The sequence below is a fragment of the Hyaena hyaena genome, unplaced genomic scaffold (assembly GCF_003009895.1).
Source record: "Hyaena hyaena isolate Hyena2069 unplaced genomic scaffold, ASM300989v1 scaffold_2571, whole genome shotgun sequence".
In the NCBI taxonomy this organism is placed as follows: domain Eukaryota; kingdom Metazoa; phylum Chordata; class Mammalia; order Carnivora; family Hyaenidae; genus Hyaena; species Hyaena hyaena.
This window is the reverse complement of record NW_024083210.1, coordinates 1-22,351: the sequence shown is the minus strand read 5'-3', so window position 1 is coordinate 22,351 and position 22,351 is coordinate 1. Positions and strand designations below refer to the sequence as shown.

Sequence of the window (22,351 nt, the reverse complement as noted above, 5' to 3'; positions counted from 1 at the left end):
TAGAAGGCTCTCTCAGTGGATTCTGCGTCTTTTTTCTCCCAATCTCTCAGGTTTTGTAAGGTTTCCAATGTCTTCGGATCTTTTCTGTGTGATGTATGGGCGCGAGTGCAAGTACGGAGCTCCTTACTTCTCCGCCATCTTGCCCTCTCTCCGATTTTTGACAAATTTCTATTTGACAGAAAATGTTCTAAGATTTTTACAAGTTTTCTCACTAGATCATCATTATTATTCTACAAAGTAGATATTGTTATTATTCCCATTTTGTACACCAGAACACTAAGTCTGACAGTCATTGATTCCTGACTTCCTTAATTGTTTACAGTAGCCCACTCTGAGTTTTTCTTTCCGGTGTAGTGGGCATTACTGTGCCATAAAGCTTTTAAAGGTAGCACCTGAGTATACATATCTTAGTGAGTTCTTTTTTTTTTTTTTTTTTTTTGTACAAATGATAGCACTAGGCAACTTAGAGAGGGGGAATACAGAGCTTATTCCAGTATAGACCCCAGGCTTGAAGCCTTGAAGGGGACTTCTATCTAGAACAGAGTAGTGCCTTGTCATATGGTTTGTTACATGCCCTTGTGATGTCTGCAGTGAGAAGGGTCCAGCTTGAATATCAGAGTTTAGTGCCTGGGTGATGATAGTAATCTGGGCAAGGGGAAATTTTCATGGCAAGATGACAGTAGACTGGTTCTCTAAGGACTGACACTCTGAGTAACTATGAGCCTAACTTTGTGCAGCTTGGACATAATCCCTATTGGGCCTTTTGTAAGCTGTCTGAGGCACACCCATTACACCTAATCATCTATTTCTATTCCTAACTGTATAGACAACTTCTACTTTCTATACACCAATATCACTGATGAAGCTAATGTTTCCTCTGGTCTTTGGATTATCTGCGATTCTACCAAACAGACATAACTACTCTTACTACTTTAAATGTATCTCTTTTCTTTTCAAAATATCATCAAGAAGACAACAATAAGTGTTAGCGAGGATGTGGAGAAAAGAGAATCTCTGTACACTGTTGGTGGGAATGTAAATTGGTGCAGACAGTATGGAAAATAATATGTAGGTGCCTGAAGAATTATAAATAGAGCTACCATATAATCCAGCAATTCATTTTTGGCTATTTATCCAAAGAGAATGAAAACATTAGAATAAATATGTATAATATGTATGATATCTCCCTATGTTTATTGTAGCACTGTTTATAATAGTGGAGCTATGGAAGCAACCTAAGTGTCTAAGAATAAATGAATGGATAAAGAAAGTACAGTACATACACACACACACACACACACACACACACGCACACAGAGAAGAATATAAAAAAGAACAAAATCTTGCCATTTGCGACAACATGGATGGACCTTAACAGTATCATGCTAAGTGAAGTAAGTCAGACAGAAAAAGGCAAATACCATATAATATCACTTATATGTGGAATATAAAAAACAAAGCAAAACAAAACAAAACATAAACTGACTCACAGATACAGGAAACAAATTGTTGACTGCCAGAGAGGAGAGATGGGAGTGGGTGGCTAAGATAGTAAGGTGATTAAGAGGTACAAACTTCCAGTAATTAAATAAGTAAATCATGGATATGTAATTTTTAGCATAGGGAATATAGTCAATACTATTGTAATAACTTTGTGTGATGACAGATTGTAACTAGATTTATTATGAGAATTATTGTGTAATGTATAAAATACACAACTAATAGGATACTGTATGTCAGTTATTCAATTAAAACAAACAAAACCCCCAAAATATAACATGAATGTACAAAGCAGATTTAAAATGTTTAAAATCACACAAACAGACACCTGTGTAGACCAAATCTTTGTTTTATTCTAAATGTCAAGGAAAAGATGTTCATCTGTCTCTTTGTTGTGAAAAGAGATGTAAGAAATATCCTGGAAAAGAAAAAGAACAGAGATGTTTTGTTTTTTTTCATAACCCTGATATTTTTCTCTTCTTGCTTCTCAGGACAGGTTGGTTTCCCAGTTTGTGTTTCTTAGAAGCAGAACCTGAAACAGGGATTTGAGTTTGGATAATTTATCTGGGAGGTGAAGGAAACACCAGTAGAGGAGTGAGGAACTGAGACAGAAAAACAAGGTTGTCTAATAAAAGGCTCCTACTGTGGGCACCTGGAGTTTGCAATATTTGAGGAGGCTCTGGAAACCTGTTCAGAACACAGACGTCAGAGGTGATCCACCCGAGTGACCAGGAAGCTGGGGACTTCTATTCCAACTCCTATCAGTCACAGGCTGAAGGCAGCTCTTGGAGGATGTTAATTCCCCCAGTACTTTGGGTCTGCCAGGCAGGTAGCAGCGAATGGCCTAAGGCAAAGAAATGCAAGGTCCATCAGTCTTAAAAATGAGGTGGTAGGAAACATAAACTCCCCAAGTGGGATTTTGTGCTTATCATGACAGGGGATACTTCTTTCATCTCTTGGATTCTGATATCAACATTGGTATTCTAGCTCTCAGGGACACTGCACACCATATAATGACTTGGTCCAAAGTTTACAGCGCCTTGTGTAAAGGTGTCCTAACCATGCCAGGTATCATCCCCAGACTGTTTTCTGAACACTACTCGTGAGTCCATTCGAACATTCAGTCAGCCAGTAGCTTCCAGATGATGTGACATAAGGGAGGTCATGTTGGCTTCATGGTTACATGATTTTTCTTCTCAGTCACCATAGGTATGTCCCTTAGCATGAAATGCTGTTAGGCAGAAACTCATGATGATAAAGTAGACATTCTGTGACCTGTCAGTTACAATAGCCAAAGCATTATAGTCTGGAGAGCAAATCTTTATTTGAAATTTGTGTTAATCCCAGTAAGATCAAAACATTTATTGCTTATTATAATGTGGAATAGGTAAGATATAATCAACTTAGTATCAGGTGGCTGGTTAGTTTCCTCAAGGGATGGGACCACATCAATGACCCAGAATCAGTCTCTCAGTGACAAGATGGGCATTCAGTAGCAGTTTAGTTAACAATATTAATTCTTCTGATCTATGAACATGGAATGTCTTTTTATTTGTGTTTTCTTTGCTTTCTTTCAGCAGCCTTGTATTTTTTATTGCCATATCTTTCACTGTCTTTGTTGATTTTATTCCTAAGTACTTAATATTTAGGATTTTTTGATGCTATTTTGAATGGGATATTTTTATTTCTTTTTCACATGTTTCTCATTAGTGTAAAGAAATGCAGTTGATTTCTATATGTTGCTTTTGATCCTTTGACTTTATTGAGTTGTTGGCTAGTCCTCAATTTTTTGATGGGCTCTTCAGGGTTTTCTACATACAATGACATTTAATCAGCAAACAGAGACAATTCAGTTCTTCCTTTCCAATTTGCAAGTCTTTTATTTCTGTCTTCTCTAATTGCTATAGCTAGGCCTTCCAGCACTATGTTGAATAAAGGTGGTGAAAGTGGGCATTGTTGTCTTGTTCCTGATCTTAGAGGAAAAACTTCCATATTTCTTCATGGTGTATAATGTTAGCTGTGAGTTTGTCATATATGGTCTTCATTATGTTGATATATGTTCCTTCTGTACCTCATCTGTTAAGAGATTTCATTTTTAAAGGATATTGTATTTTGTGAAATGTTTGTGTGTGTGTCTGTGTGTGTGTTTATGAGATAATCATGTGATTTCACTCCTTGATTTTTTAAGTTGAATATTTTATACATAATGTGTCACTTCAAAACACATAGCTCCAACTCACTTAAAAATTATTTACTTAACCTTTCAATATTGATAAAAAGTTACTTCCAATCTTTTGCCATTTTAAATGACTAATGCTCCAAACAGTAAATAGGTTTTATGTTAGCTGTGCCATTCCATTCTTAAGGTTTTCGTCTTTTAATATTTCTTTTAAAAATATTTTACTTTATAATATGACTTTTCATGTTTTGAGGCATCTGTAAACATATGTGCATGTGGTATGATTCATTTTTGTAATTTCTGAAGTTAACGTTTAGAATTGTATATAATAAACTTTCTTGAATTATTGCTTTAAAACTATATCAGTATGAAAGATGTTAATATTAGTTAATTAGTTAATATGGGACTTTTCCTATATTTACATTTTTGGAATTTTCCTACCATAGGCTGATTTTGATAGAATTATATTATTATCTTTAATACTCCTAGTGGCAAATGTCTTATGTCTCAGAATACACCTACATATAAAATACTGTGTTTATCACGTTTAATCAGTATTTAATAACTTTCTATACTGAGATTAAGAGATTGGTTGGCAAGAGAACCTGTAAAACTATGCTTTCTTTCATATCAAGATTGTGTTAATTATGTTACTGTATCATTATTAATCATATTAATGTCATTATTGATTATATTACATTATCATATCACCATTTCCTATAATTTCCACAGCTGTCCAATCTTGGGTCCATTTATAAGAGTATTCACTGTAATGAATGTAGGGTGGAATGAAATTGTAGAGCATTTTGAGAATAATTAGATTGTTTTCCATTTTAATTAAGGAAAAAAAAGTCCAGCTACTTTACTAGAATTTTATTCCTTAAGATATATTGCACACTTTTACTCCATAAATACAGATAACCTTATGTTTCAGTAAAATTTTTATATATGATGTCTCTCTTCTTCAGAGATACCAAATATGTGTATGTTAGATCTTCCTTTGTTCTATAATAATCATCTTTTGCATAAATATTTTGAATTTATAGCTTATTTTTATTTTTTAAGTTTTTACCTATGTATTTTGAGAGAGAGAGAGAAAGAGAGGGAGAGAACGAGTTGGGGAGAGGCAGACAGAGAAAGGAGAGAATCCCAAGGAGACTTTTGCTCTGTCAGCACAGGGCCTGATGCTGGGCCTGAACTCATGAACCATGAGATTATGATCTGAGCTGAAATCAAGAGTTGGACACTTAGTGGGCTGAGCCACCCTGGCTCCCCAGTTGTACCTTATTTTTAATTTTTATCTTTTTGATCTTCTCGAACATCCTCCATGACTCCTTTATGTAGTGTCTATATTACTTTTTTGGTACCACCATGAAGGAAGTTGAGTGTTCCATTCTTCTAAAATATGATAATTTCCTTCGAAGCAGTTAAAGGAGCTACATGAAGGGTAGCCTTAAAGAAGTGAATACATAGCATTTTGGATTGAATGAAGTTTTTGAAATTTAGTGGAGAAACATCAGGATAAATTTGAATGTCAGGCAAATAACCTTCCTAGCACAGGCTCTCTAAAGAGAGCAGACTTTGGCATTTTGCTCACATTCTCAGGAGACTAAACAACTGGTTTGTGTGACTTTTTAAAAACAGTATTTCCTGTTTATTTTTGTATAATACAGAGATACTTCAATGTCCATGAGGATTTCTAAGATCACAGAATGTAGGTATGAAAGGGCATAGAGATCATTCTCTGTGTATTGTAGAAGACTCAAAATGACCTATATTCAAGTAAATAAATAAGAAAGAAATGAAAGGAAGGAGGAAAGAAAGAAAGAAAGAAAGAAAGAAAGAAAGAAAGAAAGAAAGAAAGAAATTAAAAAGGAAAGAGTAATTGTACCAAAACTAGAAGCAGACTCTCTATACCAGCCTCTAACCCTCACATATCTATGTTAGAATATTTGGACTGGCATAAATGAAAACATTTATACCATAGCTGATGCTCCTAGCATAAGCTTAGAATTGACTTTGTGACTACTGAAAACTAACTGATATAGCATTGAGCAAATAATCATGATAATGAGAAAATAATCAAACTGAATACAACCACTATTTATATAATAGATCAAGCTTCACATATAATTATTGTGTAATATAAGTAGTATATTACTTTTATTCTATCTAAAGAGGACATTAATTAAAGTGATAATAAATTATATTTAAAACTAGATCTTTTTCATATAAATAATCCTACACAGTGATTGTTGCCTTTGAAAACATTTGATATTTTCTTCCTGAACTAATGAGACAAAACCTATTATTCGCTTCATGGTGCTGCCTGTATAAAGTATTCTGCATTTGCTATTTTGTATTTCTTATTACTGTAATTAATATTATTTGACAGATTTCAGGGTAATTATCTTAAAAGTAGTTTATATAATGTATAGGAATCACATAAAATAATAATATCTTATTTAGGTGCAACAGATGCTTAATTTTCTATACACTGCTCATCACATTTCCACTTTGCTGTCCAACATTTACCATATCAGCTATTCTCAAAGGCAAGATATCTCCATTTCTTCCACAACATCACACTCCTTTATATGAATAACTGGTTTGCTAATTGTGTACATTATCCTTTCCACATGCCATTATCAGTTCAAGTAGAGAATAAATTGATAAGCCCATCTATGAACTGTCCTAACATTATTAGAATGATACTGATCCTTCAATAAGAACAGGGACTCTCCTGCTTAGTCTTTCCCAGACGTCTGATGTTAGGATCTGAATATCACATTGGTGAGATTTTGCAGCCCTCCCAGTGAAGGTATTTTCCTATGTGATTTTATTATCCCATAACACAGTAAGATGAAATGTGGAGAGTAATTCTCATTTCAAATGCAATTCTAGAACTCGAAGGAGGTTTAGACAATACAGTTGGACCCCTCTTTTTATGGGACAGAGTACTAATTCCAAAGAGATTGAGGGTGATTTGTCCAAGTTTACAGAGTATCTTTGCACAATTCCCAAAACTTAGTACATGGAAATATTGTCTTTCAGCTCAACAATATTTCCATAAATGTCTGTTATAGACCTGTGTAGGATAATATGCCTTTAAAAATATTATTTCTGGGGCACCTGGGTGGCTTAGTCGGTTGAGCCTCCGACTTTCACTTAGGTCATGATCTCGCGGTTCGTGGGTTCGAGCCCCGCGTCGGGCTCTGTGCTGACTGCCAGCTCGGAGCCTGGAGCCTGCTTCAGAGTCTGTGACTCCCTCTCTTTGACCCTCCCCTGCTCACGCTGTCTCTCTCTCTCTTTCTCTAGAAATAAATAAAAAAAACATTAAAAAATATAAATAAATAAAATATTATTTCTAACAGTTAATAATGGATTTTTATTATAAAAAAGTTTTTCTCTCCATAACAGATTACAACTGAACAATGGAAGATAAAAGTCAAACAGAAGTGATTGAATTTCTTTTCTTGGGTCTCACAGATGTTCTCCATTAGCACATTGTCCTCATTATTCTGCTTCTCTTAGTCTATCTTGTCATCCTTGTGGGTAACGTAGGGATATCATTCTCACATAGACTGCTATCAGATTCCACACTCCTATTTACTTTTTTCTCAGCCATTTGTCCTTTGTAGATATTTGTTCTTCTTATTCCATTGTCCCTAATATTTTGTATGATATCTTTGCAGAGAAAATAAGTCATCTTTTTCATGGGTTTTCATGGGCTTCATGAGGTTGAACCACAGATGTGGTTCTCTGGTTTCTTTTTGACAACGGAATATTTCTGAATGGCATCTGAATGTTTTCTCCTGGCTTCCATGACATATGACCAGTATATGGCCATCTTTAAGGCCTTGTTGTATACACTCGTTATGTCTCAGAAGATCTGTGTGCAGCTGGTGGCAGGGCCTTATACCATGGCTCTTGTAAGCCATGGCTCATATAATTTTCACTTTTCGCTTACCCTTCTGTGGTCCAATTATCATCCATCATTTCTTATGTCATATTTCACCATTGCTTTCCCTAGTTTATTCAGATACCTGGGTCAGTAAATTAGTGCTGTTCACCATGGTTGGAACTGTACTAGTGCTCAGTGGTCTGATCATCATGGCGGCCTATGTTTGCATCCTGGAGGCCATCTGGAAGATCCAGACCACTGATGGGAAGTAGAAAGCTTTCTCCACCTGCTCTTCTCACCTGGCAGTTGTCTGCATCCTGTATGGGACTCTTTTCTTTATCTATGTTCAGCCTGGCTCCAGTCCCTCCCTGGATATCAATAAAGTTATTTCTCTGTTTTATACTGTGGTAATGCACATGTTGAACCTCCCTCATCTACAGCCTGAGGAACAAGGAGGTGAAAAATGCATTCAGGAGGAAGTTTGAAAGGAAAAATTCTCTAATGGTTTTGGTAAAATAGAACTCTTCTGTGCTGTACCATAGATGTTGGTGCAGGCTGTTTAGGAAAGAGATCTCTGAAGTGGAAATCAGAAGCTGCATGTGAGTCCATGCACTGCCAGGTCATAGATGATTTCAAAAATGGAATAGTTCTCAAATATTTTTCTGCCCCATCTGTGACACGATGAGAGTTTCCAAAAAACATGGGGATGGATTGAGAACGCTAATGGAAAGCTATACTTGAAGAAAACTTCAGTGAATATTTGTACAATCATGTATGTTTGAATACTATTTTATCCAGACAAGAAAACCAAAAGTTATAACAGAAAGTTCAGCCTACCATAAACAACATTAAAAGGGAAATAATAAAACAAGAGAAAATGTTTGCATATGTGCCAAACAATGAGGTAATATCCCTAATAAATGGGAGAACAGTCTAAAATTCAAAGAAAAAGAAACTAGATAAATGGACAAACAAATGAACAGGCAATTCATAGAAATGGAGTTCCATATGCCAGAAAAGTATGTAAGTATCATCACTGGTCCAGTAAATGAGGTGACATTAAAAGCAGTGCCTTACAATGTAGATGGAATATTGTTAATTTTCAATGATGGTGAAGTTCCTATTTGGCTGTGTACACTCTCTTATTTTCTGCTGATAGTACAAATGCTCATTTCCTCAAAGAAACTGGTAATTTCCATATAAAATGATCAGTTTATATGACATTTATAAATATAAATATATATGGCAATTTATAAATTCTCCATTAGAAATCTGGTCTGGAGAAATACAAATGCCAAAGAATAAGATTACATATATTTCACATTATGCATGGAAAATTAAAATAAAAGAAATAGTCTATGTATCTATCATTATAAGAAAAGTAAATTTTCATGTGTATGTGTGTGTGAAATGCACAACAAATGAAAAGGCCAGATTAAGTAATTGCAGCTTAATCATCCCCTTGGGTCCTACTTGGGAACCACCAGGATGTACCATTTTCATCTTATGATATATTGCTGCATTGCCCATCTACTTTATTTATTGGAGGATCTGAGGGGACCCAGGGCATTAGGGCAGTCTTGGATACATGCTCACATGGTGGTTCTTGGGCAAGACTTCCCTCTTGATTAGGTACACAGACAGACCAGGAACTCTCTTCCAAAAGACATGCATTCTTCCTTGTCAATGGTATACAATGGCTTCTGAAGCTCAGGACCAGCAATATCCAACATCGAGATTTGTAATAAGCTCCATGTTGCTTTTTTCCCATGACCATCACTTTCCTTACAGATCCTGTGGTATCATGTGCCCAAGGGGCAGGGGTGCTTGTACTGTACCTGGACCTGCTGCAGAGCCTCTCCTGTTCTGCATCTCACTTAATGCCTACAACTTTCTGTGTCATTTGGTACTCTTGCTGGAGATCTATTCCTCGCTATGGAATATGTTGCCTCCAATCCCAAAGAGGCCTTCTAGGACCCTCTGAGTCTTTCTTCATGAGTTTTACTTTGGATAGGGTATACCAGCATACCCCTCACCACCAGACCTGTAAAAACTCACCCAACATTTCAAGTTCCTGAATCTTAATAAGTGTTTGTGTGTTTGTGTTGTGTCTCTCACCCTTTGGAGCACAGCTGTTTCACCAAGGCCTCCAGTGTTCCAGCATCTACTTGTGTAACTTGCTCTATGAGCATGATATTATCAACGTGGTAGATATTACAATTAGTATCCACTAAATGTAGTAGGTAGGAGGCCTCATACCTGGAGACTATATTAATGAGGGGAGGCAAGTTAATATAGCCTTGAGGAAAATTTGTAAATGAATATTGTTGTTCCTCTCATATGAATGTAAATTGTTTCTCATCCTCGATTTCAATCAGAATAGAAAAGAATACATTTCCCAAGTCATTAGCTGCAAACCATGGATGGGAGACCTTGTAAACGATTCCATGTAAGGTATAGAGCTGCTATTGGGCTACTACTTGGTTGAACTTTAAGCAGTCTATAGCCAAGCCCTAAGAGCCACCTGATTTCTGGATGGCCAGACTGCTGACTTAAATAGAGAGCTAATAGGATTACTTCCACTGCATTCTCTATGTGGTGGCATTAATTTCTTTATTCAAGTGTTCTGGAATCCTATCATTCTCATTGGCTCCAGGAAACTTAGATACATAACAACATCTCATACCACTGGCTTGCCACCAGCTGGAGCCCTCCTCATTAGTGCCTTTCTTTATTGCTTTGGTGGAAAGAAGTGTCCTCTGAGGGAACATACTCACCTGATACCTTCTTTAATGGATACCTGATGACATCATCATCATATATATTTACTTACATAATAATTCCTTTCAAGCATCCTAACCACTTTGAGCTTTTGGGTCCCTTCTTCAATACTCTCCCATGGCAATAATGGTATTTCTACTGAACCTACTGTAGGCTGTCATTTGTTTCAAACCTCAAGGAGCCACCCTGACACCCTGATAGTACTTTAGGATTCACTCCTGGTGTCTTGCCTACAAGGTCAGTTTTGAGTCACTGGAGTTCTACATCAGTAAATTCTTCCTTACCCAGCTTTATATTCCTTCCTTCCTAAATACATTACCTTCAAGCTATATACTGCATGTTTTCCAGTTCTAGATGGTACTTATTAGCCAAATCTATAACTCTTTTGGTGAATAGTAGGCCAATTCTCCTTAGTCTTCAGACCAAACCACTCTGAACCTCGCCTTTGGTTTAGGTCTAGAAGCTAAGAGGAGAGGTGGGACAAGGTCCTGAAAAAAGCCTTATTATCTCGTGCCACACCTCACTCAGATGAGGGCTTTTATGGTCTCTGGCAGAGGAAGGTTGGTCTCTTCCAGCAAGGGGGAGAGGACCCCTTCTGCAGTGTCAGAAGCTTTGGGGGAACTGGAATATCTTAAACACATCAGATGTCTGAATCCCAATTCTCAGTGTCCAACTCCTTCCTTATCAGAGTCTTGACTTTTGTACAGGAACCTTGCAGAGGTTGTGAATTCAGCTTCTTTCTTATTCTGTTTCCCAGAATCAGGTTGTTGGGTTGAGTTTATATGCAGTCTGGTCTCTAACTGTAGGAGATGAAGACCTTTTTAAAAGCTGTCTATCTGATTTTGACATCATATCATGCATTGGAAATTGTCTGGCCCGAGTCTATTATTTTCATCCTTTAGAATGTGTGGGGCATTTAACAACAACCAACTTCATAATCCAACAGTTACCATATCTTCCACACTTTCACAGCCTAGAGATAATTAAATGAATCAATGTGTAGTTTTCACCTGTACCCCAACTTAACCCACAGGTGGCAAGTCTTAGTGACTGCAGTGCGTGGACATGCTAGGGGTTATGACCATCCCATTCCACCAGAAAGGACTCTTGCTGCCATCTGTCCAGTGAGTGATCTGATTCCAGAATTCCCCCAGAGACTCTGATGAATTCATTGATCAAGGAAGTTACTAAGGTCAGCCTACATTCAAGATAGGGGAAAAAAAACCTCAGTCTTTCAATGGAGGAATAGCACACATTTATAAGAAAGGAGGTAATAAGCTATCGTCATGAATAAGGTAACCTAATAAAAGTTGTTGGAATTACAAAGCTAAATAAAATTTAGTACCTTTATTATATATGTACAAAACACTCATAGTTTAATACGGTACAAGCATCTGAAATAACTCAATCCACTTACATGTATAGTTCAATGAATTTATAATACAAAAAGATATGGGAAACAATTCATAACAAAATTTTGAATAATTATATTACAAAAATATATCCTTTAGAAACTGCTTGTCTTAGGTATTTTAATTCTCATTTACCTCTTGGAATCAAGAAACAACTCCATTAAGAACAGAAAGTAGTTCAGTCTTTTAAAGGAGGAAGTGCACACATTTATAAGAAAGGGGGTAGTTAACTATGTGAAATAAGAGGTAACCTAACAAAAGTTGATAGAATTAGAAAACATAAACAAAGTTTAGGACTATATTATAAATAAACAAAAAAAATATTTGTTTAAGATGATGTAACATCTGAATTGACCCAATCCACTAGTGTGTGGTTCAATGAATACATAATATAAGACCTATGGAAAATAATTCCCAATAAAATTTTGGATACTTATATTACACGAAGATACCATTTAGAAACTGCTTGTCCCAGGAATTTTATTTTTATATATTAATTTATATTTTAAAACCTGTTATTGAGAGAGAGAGCACAAGCAAGAGAGGGGTGGAGGGAGAAGAAGGGATATAGTCTCAAGCCCGCTGTATGTCCAGCATAGAGCCCAGGCAAGGCTCAAACTCATGGCTCTAAGATCATGACCTGAGCTGAAATTAAGTGTCAGATGCTTAACTGGTTGACTTACTCAGGCATTCCTGCTTGCCCTAGGAATTTTAAATCTTGTTTACCTCTTAGAAATCAGGAGACAACTCCATTAAGAATAGACTCAGTCTCTCTAAAATTTGAACACAGAATACAGTTCTGTAAAGATTCTGGCTACCAGACTAAAGGTCAATTCACTTAAGAAAGTACAGCATCTGTAGTACATACAGGTGAGGTATTACTCAGCCATAAAAAAGAATGTTTGCCATTAGCAATGAAATGGGTAGATCTGGAGGGTGTAATGCTAAGTGAGGTAAGTCCTTCAGAGAAAGACAAATATTATATGATTTCACTCATATGTAGAATTTAAGAAGCAAAACAAATAAACAAAGGAAAAGAGAGGCAAACAAGAAAAGAGTTTTATGTGTAGAAAGCAAACTGGTGGTTGCCAGAGTGGAGCTGGGGGCAGGGGAGTGAAATAGGAGAGGAAGATTAAGAGCACACTTATCATGGTGAGAGAACTGAGTAATGTATAAAATTGTTGAATCATGATAATGCACACCTGACTCTATGAAAGCACGCATGTTAATTATGCTTGAATTGAAAAAAAGAGTAATAATACATAATGTGTATTAAATATGGGTTAAGATGTTATAATTATGTAAAAATAACTTGGCAGAATAAAAAAAACTGAAATAAAATTGGCTCAAAATGTTATTATTGCTTGTCTTCGGGTGGTAAGATTCTGGGTCACATTTTTTTTCCTTTTCCTTTTCCTTTTTATTTATTCCTTTTATTTATAAGATAAAGATATTTTCCTTTGAAAAAAATGAAGTGCAGTATAAGAAATTAAGTCAATAGTGTATGGTGACTACACTTATCATTGGTGAGCACTGAATAGTGTATAGATTGCTGAAATAATGTACGCTTGAAACAAATATAACATTATATGTCAATTATACTTCAATAATAAAAAATAAAACTAAAATAAAATTAAAAATTAAAAACAATAAAGAAGAACAACAAAAAAGAGATCTGGATCTTAAGTAGCGTGGGTTAAGAATAAAATTCAGAAGCACCTGCCTTTATAAATACAAAGAACTCATGACCACTTATCTCTTATCTGGGGAGCCCGCTTTCCTGGGCTGAGAACCCCACTCTGCACAAATGCTTTGCTGCAGCTCCACAGATCAAGTCAAGGCAAGGTTGGCCTTTCAGTGGTTTGAAGTTTCACACACCGTTTCCCTGAGCACCTTCACAAACAAATCCACTCTCTGAATATAAGCATTTTTCAAAGATGTAGAAGTCTTTTATTTAACCCTAGGAAGTTGGTGTTGACCAAGGAAAGAGGCAAAGCTAAACAAACAAACAAACAAACAAAAAACCCGACCACAAGTGTTTATTTGGGAGTGTCAGAACTGTAATTCCAGGAGCACAGATTTGGGTAGCAACCTAAACTGCGTCCTCTCAGAGAACAAAAGTCAAGAGGTTTTTAAGACATAGGGACTGCTTGCATTTGATATTAACAAAGAGTTTTGACTGGTGTTGGAGGCAGAAAACTAATCTTAACTGAATATAATTGGTTGTGAAGGCTATCACTAAGCAAAGTATCCTCATGCAGCAAGTTGCAGGTGTTTAGGCTAAGTCCTTGGAATATCTGTGGTTTGGCCAGTTCAAAAGTTGAAGGTTTCACTGGTGAGGACACACAAAAGGCCCACCTCCTTTATGACCTCCTGGCTTCATTTATAAACCCCTGGACATAAGTGACCTCATTTCAGCTCACATTTCACGGTGTTAAGGGATAAGACTACCAATTTCTAGACCTTCCTTCTAACTCTGAGGGGAAAAAATGCTCCATTGTTCCTTATATCCTAGTGTCAGAGGCTTATGTGGCAGGAGAAGACCTGGTTTGTTTCTAGAGGCTCGGCACAGAAATCTCTAGCAAGCCTCTCCAGCAAGCATTTCAAAAATGACCGCAAGCAATATGGAGATGTGTATAAGTAAAGAAACAATGGTCTGAAGTCTGCAACACTGTGTGGTATCACCAATGAAAACACTAATTTAAACATTTAAGCAATTTGCTGTTTGCATTTCAATTTATTGCTGGCAATGTACCTTTTTGTTGAGTTTGTTCTAGCCTCAAAGTTTACTGTTCCATTGTAATTGTTCCAGTTGCTACCCAAGTATTTGTGTTTGCTTTCCCAGACTTCATTAATACCATCAACATCATCATCATCATGGTCATCATCATCTTCTGATGAAATAAGCTACAAATGTTTTTAATTATCAGTAGCATCAGTATTACTACCATTTATGAAGATCTGTTATGAAGACTGTTCTCTGCTAAAATATTTGCTAACATATTTTATATTTACAACTCTGAAAGGTAAATCCTATACTGAAAAAAAGAAAATAACAACCCAAAGTCTTTAACTCAAGCATGTATTAAGAGTGTTAAACTATGGGGAGTAGTTTAAGATGAATGTTTTGCCAGAAGCAAGTGGCTGAAAGATTTTACAGGCTGATTGGGGATGCTCATTCATAGTTTAATTTTCAGGGCTATAAGTTTGGCTAATGGAACCTGTTATAGTAATATTCTCAATAATTTTAAGTGAAATTGCCTTACCAATGATGATCTAAGATTTTAGACCATTTTCCTCTATTATTCTGTTAACTACCAATATAACACACAGAAATTATAGACCCCTCTGATGATGGATAACACATAATTAATAAAGAGTTAGTGATTATCCTGGAAATAACCACATATAATAAACATGGAGGACATTGACCAATCTCTAAAGTCTTTGATGTAGTAATAAAACATTCACACACAATTGCCACTAAATGTTTAGTTTTGAGGTGTGATTAGAAACAATATTAACTTGTAGACAATTTTGTCTAGTTTGTATGTTTGAAATTGAGCACACTTTTTTTTTACAAATAGTTTATTGTCAAATTGGTTTCCATAAAACACCCAGTGCTCATCCTCACAAGTGCCCTCCTCCATGCCCATTTTCCCCCTCCCCCCCACACCTATCAGTCCTCAGTTTTTTCTCAGCATTCAAGAGTCTCTCATGGTTTGCCTCTCTCCCCCTCCCCCACTATTTCCCCCCCTACTTCTCCCCCATGGTCTTCCGTTAAGTTCCTCCTAATCCTCCTATACATGCAAACATATGATATTTGTCCTTCTCTGCCTGACTTATTTCGCTCAGCATAACACCCTCAAGGTCCATCCATGTTGCCACACATGGCCAGATTTCATTGATTCTCATTGCCATGTAGTATTCCATCGTATAGATAAACCACATCTTCTTGATCCATTCGTCCGTTGATGGGCACTTAGGCTCTTTCCATGTTTTGGCTATTGTTGAGAGTGCTGCTATGAACATTGGGGTACATGTGCTCCTATGCATCAGCATTTCTGTATCCCTTGGGTAAATTCCTAGTAGTGCTATTTCTGGGTCATAGGCTAGTTCTATTACTTTTAAGAGAGAGAGAGAGAGAGAGAGAGAGAGAGTCAGAGGACAAGCGGGGGAGGGAGTAGAGAGAGGGAGACACAGAATTCGAAGCAGGCTCCAGGTTCTGAGCTGTCAGCAATGAGCCCGGTGGGGGACTCAAACTCAGAAGCTGTGAGATCATGACCTGAGCCAAAGTTGGGTGCTCAACCAACTGAGCCACCCAGGCACCACTGTGGTCATATAATATTCTGATCAAGTGGTCATTAATCAATCATACATTAGTCAATAATCAATGATCATAAGGACTGTGCAATTAAATTTATCAAGGCATTGGAAAAAATATAAATTTTATGTTCATACTCTTTTAAATTTGCTTTTAGAAGGAACATCTTCAACCTGATAAAAGACACCATGAAAAGCACTTAATATTTTGTCCCTAACACCAAGAACAAGACAAGGATGCCCAATGTCACCACTTCTTCTCAATATTGTAATAGAGATTCTAAACTGTGCAATGACAGGGTGGGGAAAGAGACCAAAATGTTACATTGCTTACAAAGCCTGAAAGAGTTATCATCCTCACTCTTGACAGAAAAAGATTGTTGACCCTTAGATTATACAAAAAAGTTACTAAAACTTATAAGTGAGTTCAGCAAAACTGTAGTCAGTTCATTCCTACTTATTTTCCCTAGAGAAATATTTATAGACATACTTCCATAAAACTATTTGTATCATAATTTTCACAGCAGTTTCATTTATAATAGCCCCAACAGGAAACAACCTAAATGTTCACCAGCAGGTGAGTGGATATAAATTCATATCAATACAATGGAATGCACTCAACAATAAAAAGGAATCAACTAGTTAAACACGCACTGACAATGCTGAAACTCCAGATAAGTTCACTGATTGAAATATGCTAGTCAAAAAGTGTATATGTTGTAGGATTCCATGTGTATGAAATGCTGGAATGTGAGAGCTGAACTACAACTACAGCTGCAGACACAGATATATGGTTGCCTGGTGACAGGGAACATCCAGAATGGAGAGGGCTGGTTCCAGTGGAGCATCAGGAAACTTTGAAGAGTGACGGCTATGTTCATTATCTTGATTGTGGCACTGGTTTCATGAGTATATACTATGTCAGAACTTTATCAGTTATACACTTTATGTGCATGCAGCTTATTTTATATTGATTATATTTTAATAAAACTGTAAGCAAATATGTGGGATGGAGCTAAACAGTGCGTACAGAGAAATTTATAGTCTTATATGCCTATGTAAGAAAAGACCAAATTTCCCTTTAAAGACATTAGAAAAGATACAAATTAAAGTAAACAAGCAATGAAATAAANCAGCTCAGAGCCTGGAGCCTATTTCAGAGTCTGTATCTCCCTCTCTCTCTGACCCTCCTCTGCTCACGCTGTCTCTCTCTCTCCTAGAAATAAATATTAAAAAAAAAAAAAAAAGAATAGACCAATAGTCCAAGAAAACTTCATGGTTTAGCAGAAGAAGGAAAATTAAGTTTTAGTTTGACATCAGCACGCCTTGTCTGCCAGCCAGAACTAGCAGAGTGTGGATGCCTGCACTTTCCTCTCTGAGGTCAGCTCTTCCAACTTTTTCTTTTAAATGTTTTATTTATTTCTGAGAGAGAGAGAGAGAGAGAATGTGAGCAGCAGAGAGTCAGAGAGAGAGGGAGACAGAATCTGAAGCAGGCTCCAGGCTCTGAGCTGTCAGCACAGAGCCTGATGTGGGGCTCGAACCCACGAACCAAGAGATCATGACCTGAGCCGAAGCCAGACACTTAACCTACTGAGCCACCCAGGCACCCCAGCTCTTCTAACTTTCTAATGCAGACTTCAGTCGCTAGCTGTGCGTCGGTGACTAGGCAGCTCCCCCCGGTAGAGGCCAGCCCACCGTGCAGCCAGTTCTACCCTACTTTGCAGCAATTCCCCAAACAGGTACATCGAAGTGGCTGGCATCAGGAAGCGTCTCTTGTCCACCAGCCTCTGCACACAGGCCGCCCCTCCCCATCCAGAGGTCAAAGGCCACCTCAGGATTTCCGTCCGAATGCCTCTTTCCCAAGGCTCCATTCTTAGTCTCCTAGCTGGCTCACCAATTGTTGGTTCCTAAACTTGGGAACTTCCTGGGTACAATGAAAAACTGGCCCTTGTAGTCAGAGGGCAGGGAGAGACTGAAGAAAGAGTCAGCCCACATCAGATGGCAGGTGGCAAGTTAAATAAAGGAAAAAACTTCCAGATGAGGCTTGTTTGGGACATCAGCAAGAGAGCGGATTTCCACACCTGCCAGCCAGAATCTGAAACGTTTGGGGTTTTTAAAATCATTTTCCTGCTTCAACCTTTTAAAGTTTATTAATTTTTTAAAACAATGACTTAAAATTTTTTATTTTTTTAAAATTTATTTTTGAGAGAGAGACAGAAAGACAGAGCATGAGTGGGGGGAGGAGGGGAGAGAGAGGGAGACACAGAATCTGAGGCAGGCTCCAGGCTTTGAGCGGTCAGCACAGAGCCCAGTGCAGGGCTTGAACTCACTAGCTGTGCGATCATGACCTGAGCTGAAGTCAGATGCTTAATCAACTGAGCCACCCAGGCAACCCTAACATTTATTAATTTTTGAGAGAGAGAGAGAGAGAGAGAGAGAGAGAGAGAAGATCCCAAGCAGGCTCCACGCAGTCAGCACAGAGCCCCATGTTGGGCTCGTACCCAGGAACTGTGCCATCATGACCTGGGCTGAAATCAAGAGTTGGATGCTTCCAAGCTTTCCTTTAAACATTTATATAGAGGCCTTACCTGGGTTCAGTCACATATGCCATCCAGATGCCTCAACAACACATTACTCCCTTGAGGCTGCATCCTTGACAACGGCTCCCGCTGTGGGACGGGTGGGCAGAGCGCACATTCCAACATCCCGAGGACAGTGGATAGGGGCTCAGAGCCTCTGATTGCCCAGGTCCCCTGGATGGTCAACGGGTAGTTATAGCCCCTTGAGGACCACCTCCAGTCAACCAGCTAACTGGCCATTATATTAAGCAACTATATCTTTTTTTTTTTTTTAATGTTTACAATTTTGAAGGGAAAATTTTTTTATCAATGTCAAAGTGAGCCATTTTCCTATAATAGAATTTGCTTTATCCTATTTTTCATATCATATGATTTTCTTCTCCTGATGTTTAAGAAAGCATCATTCTATTTATTTATCTTTTCTTGTTGTTATTGTCAGTTTCCTTACTAGTTTTGGTTGGTTTCAAGTAAAGAAAAGGGTAAAATGGCTTTGTAGTACCTACTTTAAAGTTTTTTTAAGTTTATTTATTTTGAGAGAGAGAAAGAGAAAGTCCTGAGGAAGGGCAGCGAGAGAAGGAGAGAGAATTTCAGGTAGGCTCCATGCTGTTAGCACAGAGCCTGATGCAGGGTGTGAGCCCACCAATCCCAAGAACATGACCTGAGCTGAAATAAAAAATCAGATACTTAACTGACTGGGCCAACCAAATGTAAAGTATACATTCAGGCAGGAAGAAGTTTGAAAGGAAAATTTCTCTAGCAGTTTTGGTAATTAGAACTCTGTTGTGTTGTATCATAGATGTTGGTTTATAAAGTGTGTAAAAAGAACACTGGGCTGAGAATTATAAGTTCTCTTTAATTCCTGAGTAGTTACTAAGTTACTTATAGGCTGCTATATTTTTTTCTTTAGTCTTCTCCATTATAAAATTATGGAGAATACAAAATAATTTACAGATATATTAAATTTATAAATGTAGTATCTACCAAAAGAAAGTACAGAGGAACATTGGTAGCTTCTCATATGTGGGAAGACATTTATTCCAGATTAGAAAAGCAAATGTTACAGGGGAAAGGTCAACAGTGCTTATTACTAAAGATTTCATAGATTTTGTTAAGTTGAACAATGGAAAGTGAGAGGGCTTTTGGAAAATAGGTGATTCACAATGAGATAATGTCCCAATGGGAAAGTCCTGAACATATATGTACATGTGTATGACACACAGGAGAGAAACATACCAACAAATTGCTGGGTGAGCAATTGCTACAACTGGAAATGCAAGTGGTCAAAAATACAAATATATTAAAAACTGCTCAACTTCACAATTGCTGGAACACATGAAATCAAAGTGAAAAGGCAGTATTTCTTTTTCATTTGTCAGGTCAGCAGACATTACAAGGATTTGTGCAATGCTGGTAAGGTTACCAATGGATATAGACCACAACATTACACTTAGCCAGAATAGCTAAGTGTAGAATAGCTACATTTTCAGAAAGTAATTTGATGATTTCTATTAAAATTCACATAATCTTTGACCTGGCTCTCTTACATTTGGAAATCTGTGCCATAGAAACATAAACACCAGACATAAATGTTGCAACATCATTTGTAGGGGGAATAAAGGGGATACCATGATTTGTATTATTACGAGGAACATACATTCTTTCTTTGAAGTGTTGCACAGCTAGTTATTAAAAAAGTAAATTGTATATTAGTGTTTTGGTTTGGAGGAAACATCCTGATACAACCATTGATAGATGAGAAAAAAAATCAAGTCAAACATTCATCTGTGAATCTGATCAAAGTTTGTGTGGGTTTGAAACTTCTTAGGAGTTTTCACTAAAATCAGTAACTGGCTCCAATCACAAAAGGCAGGGAGAGACCAAAGGGAGAAGCAGGCCACTCCAGAATGGGAGGTGGCAGGTTTAACAGACAAGAGAACTTACCGAAGAGGTTGTCCTGGCCCAGCAGGAAGAGCATAGCTATCCTGCCACCTGCCAAATCTTTAAAGATTGTATCGAGGCTTTAACTGGGTTCAATCACATATGCCATCCGGAGAGTCCCAAGTACACGCCACTATCTCAAGGCTGTGTCCTTGGGGCAGATTTTGGGAGCAGAGAAGGCAGTCAACATGCACATTCCAAGGGTAGTGTTGGGGTGAGGAGCCTCCAGTTGCCAGGGTCCAGCTCACAGATCAACCAGAGGTCGGGTCTTCTTTTTGACCAGCCTCCCAACATTTAAAAAAAGGTAAAAAGGGTGGGGGTAAAATCTACCTAATGTGTAAAATATATTGGTATGTGCATACGTATGTGATCATAGAGGGAAGTGTGCAAATTTGCTGGCCACACTGTTAACATCGGTTTTTTAGTAACACGACATTGAAAGGAACAACAGAGAGTGGGGGTGCTTCATGCTCAGCTGAGTTGTTGGACTTGTTTTGCAACAAATATGTGAGTTTTGTCACTAAAATCTACTTTTGCAAAGCTGCAATCTGTGTCAAAACTTGAATCAATGAATGAATGAATAGATGCATAAGTCAATTCACTTAGGCAGATGGACGCAATGGCTTCTGGTAAGGCAGCTTCTCCACCCTAACATTCTCTGATTTCATGAACCACTTTTATATGCTGGTGAATGAAATCGGTGTAAAAACCTAAGGAAAATGAGAGATTCTTAGCAATTCTGTGCTTGCATCTCACACTTTTCCCCTGTTAGGATCTGGATTTCCCCCTCATCCCTCACTGCTCACCCCCAGAGTCTGTAATTTTTATACCAGGTGGCATGTTATCTCCTTATTAAACACTTTGATTAAAAAAATGCTAAATTCAAAAGAACACAATGCAAGTGATGCAATGTGAAAAGTAAACAAAATATTATCTTAAATATCTTCATATTGAACTACATTTTACAGTGGATGCAGCACAGCATTTCATAGAAAGAATCTATGCTTCCCCTAGTAATAACAGCTTCGGCTCCTTTCCTTTTATTCTCCCTACAAACGATGTCGCAACATTTGTGTCTGGTATGTATATTTCTGCAGCACAGATTTCCAAATGTAAGGGAGCTGGGTCCTGGATTATGAATGATTAATTTTGTTACTTGTCAGTTTTGTGACATTTCCCAACACCATTTTACTGAGACCTGTTAAAACTTGGGTTTACGTGAGCCGAAGGGAAATGTGTATTTATCTAGAAAGATCAATGGTTTCTTCCCAGTGAGACTTTGGCTTAACATGATTCTGCCCTGCATCTTCATTACATAACACGTGTCAAATCTGTCACCTATTGAGATAGGCACTGCCTAGCAGGAGAGCTGAAGTGTTTTCTGTCGTCTTAATTGCTTCATAAACATCCGTGATGCACGTGCTGTTGAACGGGGATTGGGAGAACAGCAGGAAGCAAGTGATAATTATTCATTTCCTGAATTGCTCTAAGGTCCTTCTCCAAGTCTATGCAAATATATTCAAACCAACTGTCTTCCTCTAGCTCGAGATATTGCCGTTCGGATCTGCTCACGTACTCTGTCTACAGTCTCTTCCTGCCATATTCACATGGATTAACTACGTGCTTTTCATATACTTTTCATAACTACTTGTTACCTCCACTCAGGGACTCACCCTAGGCGATGATTAGAGACGGTGTCAATTAGAGCTGCACGGTATTTTCCTCTTATGGCGCC

General features: G+C 37.6%; 1 pseudogene; it reads left to right on the top strand.

Annotated features, from left to right (window-relative positions):
* Positions 1–7,113: 7,113 nt before the first annotated feature.
* LOC120227611 lies at positions 7,114–8,102 on the top strand (annotated as a pseudogene).
* The last annotated feature ends 14,249 nt before the right edge of the window (positions 8,103–22,351 follow it).